Consider the following 12,620-nt stretch of genomic DNA (forward strand, 5'->3'; position numbering starts at 1 on the left):
ATGGTATAAGCTCATGGTTCTTTCACCCCTCCCTTTTTTTTTGGTATTGATTCAGATTAATGGGTTCTTCAAAGGCCTAAGTAATTGGAGAGCTTTAGAAAAGAAATATTGAAACTGTGAAACCTTTTCTAACACTGTCAGTTATGTGTTTGCAAGTGTAAACATCTTTGAGATAGAAATGCTGTGTCTTATAAGTTTTATTCTTGCTTATACTACTTAGTTTATAGACTTAAAAAAGTGTGAAGAAATCTACCTTTTCCATTAATAAAGGTCATATACTCTTCTACTAAACTAATTTTCATTATTTATTTTCAAGTCTTAATCCTTTCCTCAGTGGAATCAATGAGTATTTCCTCACTGAAGCAGCAAAAATAGCCACTAACTTAATGTTACAAAATTGAAGCTGATATTATGACTAAGGTAAAAATTAAGAATGATATATTTCAAATGACTTCCAAAGTTTTAAAATACGGCCAGGCTGCTAAGCAGGGGAAAGATTGAACTTTTATTGGGCAGTTCTTCCATTCCTTTATATACAGAACTCTCAAATACTATTATGGGAATTTTGAGTGAATTAGTGATAAGACAAACTGTAGACTAATGATTCTCAACCAGGGTGTAATGGCAGCCTGTGGTGCCTTGAGATCCTTTCAAGAGTGATGTGGGTGCCATGCAGTGTTAGCATTCTTAGGTGTACAAACATGATTCATAAGATAAACCAAGAGATTTGAAATTGGAATCCATCATGTCAAAAACATTTTGACCTGTTGTGATCTTTCTGAGTTTTTTACAATAGAAAAACTGCTCTATTTTTCCATAGTCAGAAAATGAGTGAAAACTAAAAGCTAGCATTTTACAGGGATACCTCAAATCAAACCAGGGGTGCCTCGAGTCTAAACAGGTTAAGAACCACTGCTGCAGATGAACACACACACACACACACACACACACACACACACACACACACACACACACACACACACACACGAGATTCACTGCTAATACCAAAGTGGAGAAATATTCTCCCAGTATTTTGTTAGAAATAAAATTGAAATTGGTTCCAGGAGTCCAGAAAATGTTTACATTTGTGTGCATCTTTTAATACATTTTTATTTTTAAAGTAGCTGTAGTTTTGTATGATGCCTATGTGACAATGGTTTCATGCAAACAAGTCACTGTTAATTGAAAAAAGATGTAATAGATGTAATACATGAGCTAAGTGACTGCATTATTTCACTTTTTAAAAAAACTGGGAACAGAAGTCTATCTTTTTGAAGTAAATAGAAATTTTGCCAGGATTTCATCCCTGGGTCAGATCTAAAGATCACTGAAGCCAATGGAAATGTTACCTTGGATTCAGTAGGCTTTCAGGCTAATCTTACTGTGACTTCCATAGATTTTCTTTACAGTAGTACCCAAAGGTTTCAGTTAGGATTTGACCCATACTGACTGCTTACAGATGCAATCCCCCACCCCAACCACCCCCAAAAACCCCCACAGTGCTTTAGGTTAAACTTCATGCACCCCTGCTCTGAGCCCAGCGCCCCCCCAGAAGAGGCATCACATTAGTTTGATCAGGCTTGCCCAATGTTTGTATGGACTGGGTGCTGCAGAAGGGCTTTTTTAGAGCTTTTATCTATTAGCTGATTGATTCAGCTTTAGATAAAGGCACTCAAAAAGCTCTGTTGAAGCGTGTGGTTTATACAGAAGCTACGGAGCTAAGTCGAACTAATGCACTCTCTCTCTTGGTAAAGTGCTGTTGGGTTTTTATTGTGTTGACTATTGTATAAATTCAGATCTTGTGACCTGTTGCTACAACATTCAGAGTTGAAATGCCTAACTTCTAGGTGCCTTGTCTTGCCATCTAATAAAATCCACAGCCCAAACTTGGGCTAGGATTCTTAGGCCCCTGGCAAACATTATACTTAAGAGGTGATTAACCAATTATTCACATCTGAGGTAGTAATCCAGACACACATTCATGCAGTCAATGGTGCAATGAAACAGGGAATGAGCCACAAATTTATTTCACAAAATAGGAGTAATGACTTTGTGGCTGGGTCCCAACATGCCTTAACTTGAACATGTAATTTGAACTGATCAGCTGATTGGTGCTCCCAGCCTTGGGAACACTGTGGAGCGCATCAAGACACTGATGTGGGATATACCAGGCACCTGACTTGCTACTTGCTAGTGCGGGGAGAGGTGTGGCATGGCAGGAGGTATGACTGTTGGAATTGCAGATCAGATCCCATCATGCCTTTAAGTGAACATCTGTCAATGGCCTTACTGAATAAGAATCTGTGGGGAGCTGGCTAAGCTAGTCATTAAGAAATGCCAAGGAGAGGCTTATAGCTTGTCTTGCTTTTCTCAGGGACTCGAGGACAGATAGGTACATAGAATTCACAGTGGTAAATACTTTTCTGGAATATAAGGCTGATTTACCTGACTTTCTCTTGTGGTGATATTGTCCTTTTATCCAATTGCCTTGGAGCACATGCTCCCACATCTTCTGCTTCCCATCTACAACTTGATCCCACATCATCTGCTCCCCAAAATAATGCGTAAATATTAGGTTATCAGGTATTCTCTCAATTTCTCTTTGCTTCACTTAAGTGTTTATCGGAGTAGGGACTGAAATCCTTCCCTACCCAAGATAACTGTTTTAACAATGGGAACATATGAATGGGATGGTCCCCCTAGATCATCATCCGGTTTCCTGCTGTTATAGGTGAAAGCATCTTATAATCTCTACTTTATAATAAGATACATCTTGGTAAATTTAACTCTTAACTCCTGTTGGAAAGCTGTTTCAGAACTGTACTGCTTTGATAGTTAAAAATTGTTTTCCAGCTTCCAACTGAAATTAATTCATGACAGTATACACTCATTTGTTATTGTGGCTAGAATGTGTGTTTACACAAGATGCTTAACTGCACAGTACTGTAGTTTACTATGCAGTAAGCACATGTGCCTACACATGTGTACACTTACTGCGCAGTAAAAACGCAAATGCAAGTAGCAAATTTATGTGTGATTAGTTACTGCGCAGTTATGCATGTGAAGATGCAACCCAGTAGCAAGTTTGCTCCTAGGTCAACCCTGCCACTAGAGGGCCAGCCTGAGGCTAGTCCAAGGGCTCTGGGCTGGGAGTATCTCCTGCCCCAGGGCTGGGCTGCCTTTATTGCAGCCTCTGTCTCAGGCTCTAAAAGCCTGCAGGCATTCAGAGCCCTGGGGCAAACCAGCAGAGAATCTAAGGCCAATCCAGGCCCCGGTGTACCCCTGGGCAGGCTGCAGGGCAGCTGCCCTAGCCTGCTTGTACCCTGGTGCTGCTGTCTGGCACTGCCTGGCCTGCTGCCCAGCCACCTGGCTTGCTGCCTTTGTGCCGCCTGCTGCCCAACCCCCGACCCTAGCCATGTCTGCCCCCAGTAGCCACCTGCCACCCAGCAGCAGGCCCCTGCTTGGGCCTGGGATGAGGTTCTGTGCTGCTTTCAGCAGCCAGGAGCCTCTGGCTTGGCTCCAGGCCTGGGTCTAGTGCTGCCCAGCCCTCCCCCACCACTCACCATACATCCATGTGGACACAGAGGCAGAACTGCCTGCAGTGGGGAGAGGACCACATGTCAGCCCTGCTGGCTCTGGACACCAGCTGCTGGAGGGGGAGCTACCTGTGCCACGGGAGCACCAGCTGCCATCAAGCCCCCCACCCACCACATTCATCATGCTGTTTGCACTCATGGGGCAGTGGGCAAAGGCTGGAGTGCTGGTTGCCTGTTCCCAGGCTCTGCCTTCTAGGCACCCCACCCTATGGCCCCCCATCCTGGGAAGGCACACAAAGGACACTGAACAAAGTTTTCATGGGGAAGTAGGCGTTTTATTGTTGGTGGCTTGGGTGGGTGGTAGATGGGCTCTGGTTGTTGTGGGGGTCCCTGTTTTTGGGAAGAGAGCGGGGACAGGGAGTCTGTTTGGTTCTGTGAGGGGAATATAACCTGTTTGAGTCTGTGAGGGGAATAAAAACTTGTTCTTGTGAAATGTGTCTGCAGTGAGCATGGTACTGGGGGTGGGGGGTCCGTGGGCAGTGGTGCCAGTGGGCTAGAGTGGAGAGTGCTAGAGGAGGTGGTCAGCCAGTACTTCTTGCACCTGGTGCCCTAGACCCCACTGGCGGGTGCTCAGCTCTTCTAGGGCCTTGGTGGGTTGGGGGGAAGAAGGGGTGTGCTGCTGCCGCTGCAGGTGGTGCTCCTGCTATCAGGCATCCTCTGTCCGTCGCACCTTCTCCACCCAGGCCTGGTGGAAGAGCTCCTTCCAGGACTCGCAGATGTTATGCAGCACATAGGCTGTGAGGATGACCTGGGGGAGGTTGTCTTTGGCAAGCTGGTGAGGGTGCTCCAGCGTCCCTTGAGGCAGCTGAAGACACACTTCACCAGGGCACGGGTCTGGCCCAGGCAGTGGTTGAAGTGGGCCTGGCAAGCCCAAAGACAGTGGGGCTGGAGGCCCAGGAGGGTGCTGGAAGTCCTGACTGGCTTCCCAGAGCCTGTCTTCAGTGTCCCTGGCAGGGTCCAGCCAGGTGGACAGGGTGGAGGTGGCAGGTGCCGCAGCAGCCACCCTAGGGATGGTGCATGGCAGGTGGGCATATGATCGCTGCATGTGGGGGAGCTGGAAGGAGTGAGATGGCCTTTGGCCAGGCAGCGGACAGCATAGCAGGTCAGCATGACCAGTGCGGCAGCCATCAGGAGTGTGGGGCACAGGTTGCCGCTACCAGGGGGAGGGACTAGAGCAGCCACATGCATACTGCTACATGCTGTCCCTGCACTGGACTTGCTGCTTCTGGCCTGGAAGTGGCTGGCCAGACAGCAACGAGTGGGGCTGGCTTTTAAAGAGGGCTGGTAGCTGCTGGCAGCTGCGGCCTGAGCCTGGAACTTCCTCTGGTGTAGGGTCCCAGAAAGTAGGAGTAGATTGGCAGGGAATCTCCTGCTTCCCTGCGCATGTAGATGCTTGCCTGGCACTGTTTACTCATGAGTAATTTACTCTCGAATAAACTGGTGCCACATCAAATGCACGTGTAGATGCGCCAAGAGTGTCCTTTAAATAGTTTCATTTTGCCAGGCTAAATAAACGATGCTCTTTTAATCTCTTCTCATGTAATGGGCCCTTCATTCTTGTAATGATTTTAGTTATCCTTCCCTGCACCTTTCTTGAACATGAATGACCAGACTGTAAGCACTATTCCAGATGAGGTCACACCAGTTTCTTGTACAACAGCATTAGTTGCCCAAACAATTCCCATATTTCTGCTCAAAATACTTCACCTGATGCATCCTAAGATTGCATTTGCCTTTTTCCACAGCCGTATTACATCAATGACTCAGATTTTTCCTGTTATTGACCTGGTATAAGTAGTTCTTTCTCATCTTCCATAATTTCCAAATGATGAACTTCTGGTTTATAGCAGAAATTTTTGTTAGTAGCTCCCAAGTGGTTGATTATCCACTTGGCAATTGAATTTCATCTGATTTATATTACTTCAAACCTCAAGGACATACATTTCTACCTGTATGATATTCCAGTCCTTCTGTGTATTCCCATTTTTGTCATCAACATATTTTATTAGTGCATTCTTACTACTTGTGCCAAGTTCATTAATGAAAATATTGAAGAGGATTGGCAAACCAGCCCTTGAAAAGCTCCACCATAACCTCTCCCCAGTTTATCAGTTCTTCTTTCAATACAACCAGTTCCTTATCCACCCTTCAGTTCTCAAACTAATCCTTATTTACACTGTTGTAACTATTATTTTCCCATGTAGCAACGTATCAATTGCTTTCCCGAAGTGCAAACAGTTTAGACCTATCACACATCCTTGTTCGTAAAATTAGTTGTTTTATCAAAGAATGACATCAAGTTAGTCTGTGTGATCTAGCTATGATGTACCGTGATGTATTTTATTTTCCATTTACCTCCATGTCATTCATGATTTAAGTTTTGTTTTGTTTTTTGTTTTTAAATCAAATGTTCTTCTAAAGCCCTACAAACTGTTTAAATCAGACTAATTGGTCTGTGGTTCCCCAGTAAATTTTCTCCCCATTTATTTTAAATAAAGTGTCTATATTTCCTGTTCTTCAGTCAAACAGTACCATGCCTGCTTGATGGATTTATTAAAAATTCATAATACTGGAGTTATGGCTTCATGTGCCAGTTCTTTTAGAATTCTGGGATGGATATTTGAGCATATTAAAATATTTGCAATTTTGGTTTTTCCTCTGATGTGGCAATTTCCATTTTCATAACTTCATTCCCATTAGTCATCCTCCTGCCTTTCTACATCATCATCCTTACTGAAAACTAAGGCAAAAATTAATCTTGGAGCTTTACCTAATGTATCTTTAATCTGAGTCCTAGATAACTGTATACGATTCCCTCAGTTCTCATCACTTGTTTCATAGATTCATAGATTGTAGAGTCGGAAGTGACCACAATGGATCATCGTGTCTGACCCCCTGCCCCTGGCAGGAAAGAGGACTGAAGTCAGATGACCCCAGCCAGGTGACTGTCAAGCCTCTTCTTGAAGACCTCCAAGTTAGGTGATAGGACCACCTCTCTTGGAAGCCCATTCCAGACTCTGGTCTCCCTTATTGTAAAAAAAAGTCTTCCTAATGTCTAACCTAAACTCTCCACTAGTTTGCACCCATTATTCCTAGTTACTCCATGGGGCACTCTGGTAGACAGCTCATCCCCAATTCCCTGCTGTCCTCCCCTGATAAATTTATAGGTGGCTACAAGGTCACCCCTCAGCCGCCTTTTGTATAGGCTGAAGAGATCCAGATCTCTCAACCTCTCCTCGTAGGGTCTTTCACGGAGACCACTAATCATGTGAGTGGCCCTCCTCTGAACCCTCTTCAGATACTCCATGTCCTCTTGAAGTGCAGCACCCAAAACTGGACACAGTACTCTTGTTCTGTCCATAAGTAGCTAAGGAACCATTTGCTCTTTGTTTAATTCCCTTCAGAACTCAGTCAAATTTTTGGTAGTTCTTATATTTTCTCTATACTTCCTGACCTCTAAGATGCACTTATTTTTCCCCAGCTGATCCACTCCAGTGAGAAAACCACTTTTAATATTTCCTATAGGCTCTTTAATTACACCTAAACCTTTTTTTAGGTCTTTTTAGGTCATTTAGATCTGTGGCCTTTCCATACCATTTTTTCTCCTCCTTGCTTAGTCTGCACGTTCTACACCCTTCTTGTACCTTTTGACTTTAATAATGCAAGTGTTATCCACATTTGAGTCCTCAACCTCTTCAACTCACTAATTCCTAAATTCCTCAAAATTTCAACTAAAAAAAACTTGGTTATCAACTTATATTGTTTATGTATCAATTTGTTGTAAATTTAGTCAACTAAGTTAATCATTTGTGCTTATTTTCTTTGAACATCTTTCTTTATGTCTTCAGTAGGTTCATCTACACATGCACATTTACTGCACAGTAATTTAGGTTACTGCGCAGTAACTGTATTGTGAAGAACAGATGTGTGCCTACACATGCACACCTGCACTGTGCAGGAACAACTATTTGGGGCAACTTAAGCCTATTTGGGTATAAACTTGATATCTGCATCATGCAGGTATCAAATTTGCACCTGATTAGTTACTGTGCAGTAACTCATGTGTAGACACCTTACTGCACAGTAAAACTGTATGTGTGGACCAAACTGGGGCTAGCTTTAGTCCCAGGTCAGTCCACATGCAACTTTACTCCGCTTTAATGGCTGCACATGTAGATGCCAGCCTAAAAACTGCTTACTGCTCAGTAACTTACTGTATAGTAAATACACATGTAGACATGCCCACTGATGATCAAAATAAAATATAAAAGAACCATCTTGTCTTACAGTTCTGTGACTATGTGGTTAAATAATATCTGTTGCCTGTCATATCCAGGAATAAGTGGACCATACTATTATTTGTACAATTGTTTGTTAATCTATATCTTCTAAATTAGTTTTCAGTAGTAGTTATTTCACGAATTAATACTGAAGAGATTTCCTATCCATATCTAAATCCTATGCTGTAGCAAAACCCTAATGTCACCCAAGTAGAACCTCCTACCGTCCTTCTTCAGTGTGGTGTGTTTTTTACTTAAACAGGTTCAGTTCTATCTATGTTATCCCTTTTAATTTCTTTAGTCAATCACATCATTAGCATACTAATGCTAATGATACTACTCCACTGTCTTGTCCATTATTTCTGTCATTCCTTGTCTTCCTTTCAGTACCTGTATTCCAGTCATCATTGTTATTCCTGTAACATCCAGTTTCATGTCCTGCTTCAGTAGTTCTAGTTTCTCTGTTTTGTTAATCAGGCTCCTTGCATTAATGTGCAAGCATTTCAGTTCTTTTTCACTGACCTCATCCAATTTCCTACCCAAATTAGATACAGTTCTTTCAGTAACTGTATCATCTGAGTGACTGAGTGACTGACAGCTGCTTTCTTCAATGCCAGTATTTCTTTCCTTTACTGTCTATCCTCCTATAGGTTGGCATATCTTCCCCCATGCTGAGTCCTCATTTACTTATTTTCTTCTTCCTGTGTTTTATAACCAGATGTTTTATTTCTCTTCATATTGCACCCTCCTCTTCCGGCCTCATTTTTTTTAATAGAAAGCTTTCATCAGTCGTGTCAGCCACAATCTCAGAAAACTACCAGTACCTTGTCAGACTCCTGGGTAGAGTCCATCTGCCAGGAAGAATTGCTTTTCCCAGTGGAAAAACATCCACAGTGTTCTTCATGGCAATAGCCTATGAACCAACTGTCAATCTTGGTTTATTTGTCATATCTTTGCTGTCCTTTCCTAGGGTCTAAAAGAGACCCATGCAAAAATACCTGAGGCTCCCCACTCATATAGTTGTCCTTTATCCATTCTAGTGGGAATCTGGCATTGTCTTTTGTCTTGACATTAAGGACAAAAAAAAATCAATAGAATTTTTTTCCCCCCATTCTCATGATGTTTCTTTTCAGTGTCAGGTCCTCATTGCTTTTGGCAGACACAGCTCAACCTTCTTTTTTTTGGATCCACTCTGGTGACAGCCAGATGCTTATTTTATGAATCACAAACATTTGCACCTTCCTTGTAATCGTAGACCTTCTTTCTCCAGTTGTTCCTTCTTTGTGCAGATAATCCCATCTTCTTAGTTTCACAGTTGTTAGGGTTGGAAGGGACCTGAGCAGATCATAAGTCCGACCCCCTGCCATGGGCAAGAATGAATGCTGGGATCAAATGACCCCAGCTAGGTTATTATCTAGCCTCCTTTTAAAGGCCCCCAAGGTAGAAGCAAGCACAACTTCCCTTGAAACTTGGTTCCAGATCCTAGCCACCATGACTGTGAAGTAGTGCCTCCTGATGTCTAGCCCGAACCTACTCTCAATCAACTTGTGGCCATTATTCCTAGTTAGTCCAGGTAGTGCTCGGGGGAACAGGACCTCTCCCATTCCCTGATGGTTTTCCCTGGTAAGTTTATAGACGGCCACCAGATCCCCTCAGCCATGTCTTGTGGAGGCTGAACAAATTCAGGTCCCGTAGTCTTTCTTCGTAGGGCCTGCCCTGCTGCCCCCTGACCATGCAAGTGGTCCTCCTCTGGACCCTCTCGATGCTGTCCACATCCCTCCTGAAGTGCGGTGACCAGAACTGGATGCAGTACTCTAACTGTGGCCTGACCAATGTCACATAGAGGGGGAGGATCACCTCCATGGACCTGTTTATGATGCATCTGTGGATGCATGACAAGGTGCGGTTGGCCTTACTGACCGCGTTCTCACATTGGCAGCCCATGTTCATCTTGGAATCAGTAATGACTCCAAGATCCTTTTCTGCCTCTGTGCTGACAAGAAGGGAGTTCCCCAGCCTATAGGTATGCTGCTGGTTCTTTCTCCCTAGGTGCACTTGTCAGTATTGAATCCCATCCTATTCTCATCCATCCACCCCTGTAACCTGTCCAGATCTAGTTATAGCCTGTACCTCCCTTCTAGCGTGCCCACCTCTCCCCACATCTTAGTGTCATCCATGAATTTGAACAAGGTGCTTTTCACCCCCTCATCCAAGTGGCTGATAAAGATGTTGAACAGTGCGGGCCCGAGGTCCGAGCCCTGGGGGACTCCACTGCCCGCATCCCTCCAAGTCGAAAATGACCCGTCCACCACCACTCTCTGGGTGCAGCCCTCTAACCAATTTGTGACCCATCTGACTGTGCAGGTATCAGTGCCACAGTTGCCCAGTTTTTGAATGAGAATGGGGTGAGAGACAGTGTCAAAGGCCTTCCTAAAGTCCAGAAAGACTACGTCCACTGCAACACCACCTTTTTGCTCTCTCTCTCTCTGTCTTCCATAATGTCTTGTTTGGTTGACTGGCTTTCTCTGTTGTCTTTTGCTCATCTGGGGCCCAGCTGGGCCTGTGGTCTGATCCAGTGTGACATCACTTATGTTCTTGTGTCTCCCACACACTAGCCACTAGATTATTTCATTAAAATTGGCACTGTCACTTCCTCCTCTGCCTGTACTTTGTATATAGCCTGATCTGATAAATATGTTCTGAGACTGCCTGTAACTTTGGGCCCCATAGCTTAGACAGGTATGGCAGGACCAAGCTAAGTACCTGGCCTCTTCAGCACTGTCAAGGCTTGGGTGACTGCACACACCCAGTGTCAGAAATTTAGGCACTGAAAAGAAATTCACTGGTGGAAAAGTAGTCAACCGGGGATGTAGGATCTTTTGTGATTAAGCAGTAGCTGAGTGCAGTTTTGAGAATATAAATTTTGGAGTTAAGTGCCAGTTGTGGATCTAGCCCATCAGTTTAAGACTTCAACAACACTGGCATACACAGACATTTTTTGGCTGTTGGGAACTGTTGGAAATTAAAACTTGGCCAATTGTTCATACAGCTAATCCAGCCATAGTCTGTATATTTGACTATTTTTTTCCAAATGTGAAGTGGCTTGTTTTACAGAGAAATGCTTAGATATGATCACAGAGCCCTTCAGTTCATTCCGGTGAAGATAGAGCATAGAAACCTTAAGTGGAATGCAAACTCTAAAATTAAGCAATGGTTGGCAAATGCAGTTGTATTGTCCCAGACTGAACTGCTTACAAACAAAGGAGTTTCTGATGTATAAGGCTATTAATGCTATAGAATGCTGGCAAACATAATATGAAGAACCCCTTATTCAGACACCTGATCTTTAGAATGCGGCATCGTTTGTAATAATTTTAACGCTAACTAAGTACACTTTGATGAGACAGCATTTAATAAAATGCTCATTAATTTCATCATTAGCAAGGGTATGCTAAGAAGTAAGCCAGTTTCTTATGTCACGCCCAATTAGCATCCCATGCTAGTAATCCCATTAGTATTGTTGAATTCACTAATGGAAAAACTAATGGGCATGCTACCAGGGCACATTAATTGGGCATGACACCAGTTCTGGTTTTAATTATTAAACTACGATAATGAAATGTGTGTTTGTAAAATATTAAAATGTTGAAATAGGACAGAAGACAATAAAAGGACTATATGGAAAAATGGATGTTAGCGTGTAAGTGCATGTGAATTTGTGTTATCATCATGGTATACAAACCATGCCTGCATACTGTGATGCAGGTACCTTTAAGAAAGGTACATGGATTTGTGTGGGATGACATCCTGTATACGCTCATAGGAAATTATTTGCTTTTTGTAACCGTAGATACATGATGTGTAGTCTCATGACTAAGATGCACAATGACAGCACTGAATTAAAAAATAAACTATAAAAACATGTATTACACTACAGTTCTGTATGTTGGCCAATAATCCTCTGAGGAAGTTTGAACAGAGAGAACTTTATTCCTTTAGGCTAGTGCAGCATCAAAGCTGAAGTAGTCATTTTTGGCAGGATTGTGTTAACAGTTTTATTATATTAAAGAAAAAAAAGGAGTGTGTCATCAGTATAATAAGGTCACTAAAACAGAGTAGGTAAGAACAGAGGTGTGAATGAGGCTTACAGAGCTGGTTTTTTTATTTACCACTGCATGGTGCTGAACTGGTTACTACTTTTAAAAAGACCTGAAAGTGTTACTAAGACAAAACAAATGTTTCTTTAAATGAAGAAATGTTAGAAATTTAGGCTACTGAAACCTGTCCTCAATCAGTGTAAGAAGTTATAAAGCTTATTTTGCTCTATTAAGAGTTATTGCCCTTGCATAGTATCATGTTTCACAGTTAATTTTTTGCCTGGGAAACAGGGATATTCTGTCCTGGCAGGTGAATTGTACTGAGGATGATTTTTGTTCCTTGAGAAACTAGCATTTCTCCCCACAAATCAGGAGTATTTAAAGGTCCTGGACTGTGTCTCCGAGTGATTACTGGATGACTTGAATGCCAGTCAGACATCAGTCTTCAGCAAATGCCCCTATAATGTAGTTACTATTCCTACAGCATTAATGTGTATGTGTGGCTTTTAATTCCTTTTATTTTTAGTGTGACATGGATCAGTTAATTGTCTCTGACTTCGCAGTTTTAGAAAAATTTTGCCTACTCATTAAGCAGTCAGCTTTCTAAATTTGTCCCAATCTTCTTTTCATTCAAAGCTTTCTGTGTT

At 42.8% G+C, this 12,620-nt stretch overlaps 1 protein-coding gene across 1 annotated transcript in view; it reads left to right on the plus strand.

Annotated features, from left to right (window-relative positions):
- USH2A (usherin) overlaps positions 1–12,620 on the plus strand; it is a 642,051-nt gene that overhangs the window by 225,633 nt on the left and 403,798 nt on the right. The window lies entirely within an intron of this gene.

The sequence above is a fragment of the Alligator mississippiensis genome, chromosome 1 (assembly GCF_030867095.1).
Source record: "Alligator mississippiensis isolate rAllMis1 chromosome 1, rAllMis1, whole genome shotgun sequence".
In the NCBI taxonomy this organism is placed as follows: domain Eukaryota; kingdom Metazoa; phylum Chordata; order Crocodylia; family Alligatoridae; genus Alligator; species Alligator mississippiensis.